General features: G+C 48.1%; 1 pseudogene; it reads left to right on the top strand.

Moving 5' to 3' along the window:
* The first annotated feature begins 833 nt into the window (after positions 1-833).
* Positions 834-2786, top strand: LOC104664154 (annotated as a pseudogene).
* Positions 2787-3039: the final 253 nt, after the last annotated feature.

Raw genomic sequence — 3039 nt, 5'->3', positions numbered from 1 at the left:
GAATGATCATAAAGAATGTACCAGAATATGAAATACCTGCCTGATCATGTTTCAGTTAAGTCGTTGTAACGATCTTTCACAAAATTCAAACTCAGGAATATTAACTGGGATGAGAAATACGAATCACAACTCTTTTCAAATTGATTTTTAAAACACCATAAGCCCATCTTTTCGCACATCCTACCAGCTTTGGCATCCCACAGAGCTTTTAAAGTAAAATTAACCCACTTCATCTTCCTCCAAAGATTACTCATAAAGACCTGTCTTTGAACAAATACTTCTCCAAGTAAGCCTGTTTTTTATTAGAGCAAAATGCAGTCCAAAAATAGGTTTAGAAAAAGAGCTATGATCCACGATTAATACACTTATTTTTCTCAGTCTCAATTTTAGTCACTTCAGCATGTCCAAAACTACTGCCCACTAACCTTTTTTTTCTTTTGGAGACGGAGTCTCGTTCTTGTCGTCCAGGCTGGAGTGCAGTGGCGCCATCTTGGCTCACTGTAACCTCGGCCTCCCGGGTTCAAGCGATTCTCCTGCCTCAGCCTCCCGAGTGCCTCAGCCTCCCGAGTAGCTGGGATTACAGGCGCAAGCTACTACGCCCAGCTAATTTTTTTTTTTTTTTTTTTTTTTTTTTTTTTTTTTGGAGAGACGTGGTTTCACCATGTTGGTCAGGCTGGTCTCAAACTCCTGACTTCAGGCGATCCACCCGCCTCGGCCTCCTAAAGTGCTGGGATTACAGGGGTGAGCCACCGCGCCCGGCCACACTAACTTTTTAAGAGAGCCAAGAGTTCGATCGGTAGCGGGAGCGGAGAGCGGACCCCAGAGATCCCTGAGCAGCCCCCACCGCCGCCGCCGGCGCTAGTTACCATCACACCCCGGGAGGAGCCGCAGCTGCCGCAGCCGGCCCCAGTTACCATCACTGCAACCTTCAACAGCAAGGCCGAGACCCAGCAGCCTCCCGCCGCCCCCGCCCTCAGCGCCGGTGACACAACGCCAGGCACTACGGGCAGCGGCGCAGGAAGTGGTGGCCCAGGCGGCTTCACATTAGCGGCACCTGCCGGCGGGGACAAGCAGGTCATCGCAACTAAGGTTTTGGGAACAGTAAAATGGTTCAACAATAGGCCGCGCGCGGTGGCTCAAGCCTGTAATCCCAGCACTTTGGGAGGCCGAAACGGGCGGATCACGAGGTCAGGAGATCGAGACCATCCTGGCTAACACGGTGAAACCCCGTCTCTACTAAAAAAATACAAAAAAAAACTAGCCGGGCGAGGTGGCGGGCGCCTGTAGTCCCAGCTACCCGGGACTCGGGAGGCTGAGGCAGGAGAATGGCGTAAACCCGGGAGGCGGAGCTTGCAGTGAGCTGAGAACCGGCCACTGCACTCCAGCCTGGGGGACAGAGCGAGACTCCGTCTCAAAAAAAAAAAAAAACAAAAAAAAATGGTTCAACATAAGAACGGATATGGTTTCACACAGGAAAGACATCAAGGAAGATATATTTGTACCCCAGACTGCCAAAAAGAAGAATAAACCCCAGGAGATACCTTCGCAGTGTAGGAAATGAAGAGACTGTGGAGTCTGATGTTGTTGAAGGAGAAAAGGGTGCAGGCAGCACATGTTATAGGTCCTGGTGGTCTTCCAGTTCAAGGCAGTGAATATGCAGCAGACCGTAACCCTTATAGATGCTATCCATGTCATAGGGGTCCTCCACCCAATTACCAGCAAAATTACAGGAATAGTGAGAGTAGGGGAAAGAACGAGGGACAGGAGCGCACTCCTGAAGGCCAGGCTCAACCACGCTGGCCCTACCGCAGGCAATGGTTCCCACCTTCCTACATGCGGAGACCCTATGGGCGTGGGCCACGGTATTCCAACCCTCCTGTACAGGGAGAAGTGATGGAGAATGCTGACAACCAGGGTGCGGGAGAACAAGGTAGATCCGTGCGGCAGAGTATGTATCAGGGATATAGACCACGATTCCGCAGGGGCCCTCCTTGCCAAAGACAGCCTAGAGAGGACGGCAATGAAGAGGATAAAGAAAATCAAAGAGGTGAGACCCAAGGTCAGCAGCCACCTCAACGTCGGTACCGCCGCAACTTCAATTACCGACGCAGATGCCCAGAAAACCCTAAACCGACCGGGCATGGTGGCTCATGCCTGTAATCCCAGCACTTTGGGAGGCCGAGGTGGGTGGATGACCTGGGGTCAGGAATTCGAGACCAGCCTGGCCAATATGGTGAAACCCTGTCTCTACTAAAAATACAAAAATTAGCCAGGCAGGGTGATAGGCCCCTGTATGTAGTTCCAGCTACTCGCAAGGCTGAGGTAGGAGGATCGCCTGAACTCCGGAGGCACAGGTTGCAGTGAGCAGAGGTCGCGCCATCGCACGCCAGCCTGGGGGACAAGAGTGAGGATCCGTCTCAAAAAAAAAAAGAAAAAGAAAAACAGAAAAGAAAAGAAAAGAAAACCCTAAACCACAAGATGGCAAAGAGACAAAAGCAACCGATCCACCAGCTGAGAATTCGTCAGCTCCCGAGGCTGAGTAGGGCGGGGCTGAGTAAATGCTGACTTACCATCTCTACCATCACCCAGTTTAGTCATCCAACAAGAAGAAATATCAAATTCCAGCAATAAGAAATGAACAAAAGATTGGAGCTGAAGACCTTAAGTGCTTGCTTTTTGCCCGTTGACCAGATAAATAGAACTATCTGTATTATCTAAGCAGCATGGGGTTTTTATTATTTTTACCTAAAGACGTCTCTTTTTGGTCATAACAAATGTGTTTTTTTTTTTTTTTTTAAGCCTGTTTTTTTCTCAATACGCCTTTAAAGGTTTTTAAATTGTTTCCTCTCTGGTCAGGTTGAGATTTTTAATAACTTCATTTTTAATTTGTAATAAAAGTTTACAACTTGATGTTTTCAAAAACGTCAACAAACCACAAGCACCTGTTAATAAAGGTCTTAACTAATAATAATAAAGAGCCAATGGGATTACTTTGTACAGAGAATAAAAATCTGAATGAAACCAGAATGAAAATCTAAT

This window comes from Rhinopithecus roxellana, chromosome 16 (genome assembly GCF_007565055.1).
Source record: "Rhinopithecus roxellana isolate Shanxi Qingling chromosome 16, ASM756505v1, whole genome shotgun sequence".
NCBI classification, from domain to species: Eukaryota; Metazoa; Chordata; class Mammalia; order Primates; family Cercopithecidae; genus Rhinopithecus; species Rhinopithecus roxellana.
Note: the sequence above shows the minus strand (reverse complement) of the source record. Positions and strands in the feature narration are given on the sequence as shown.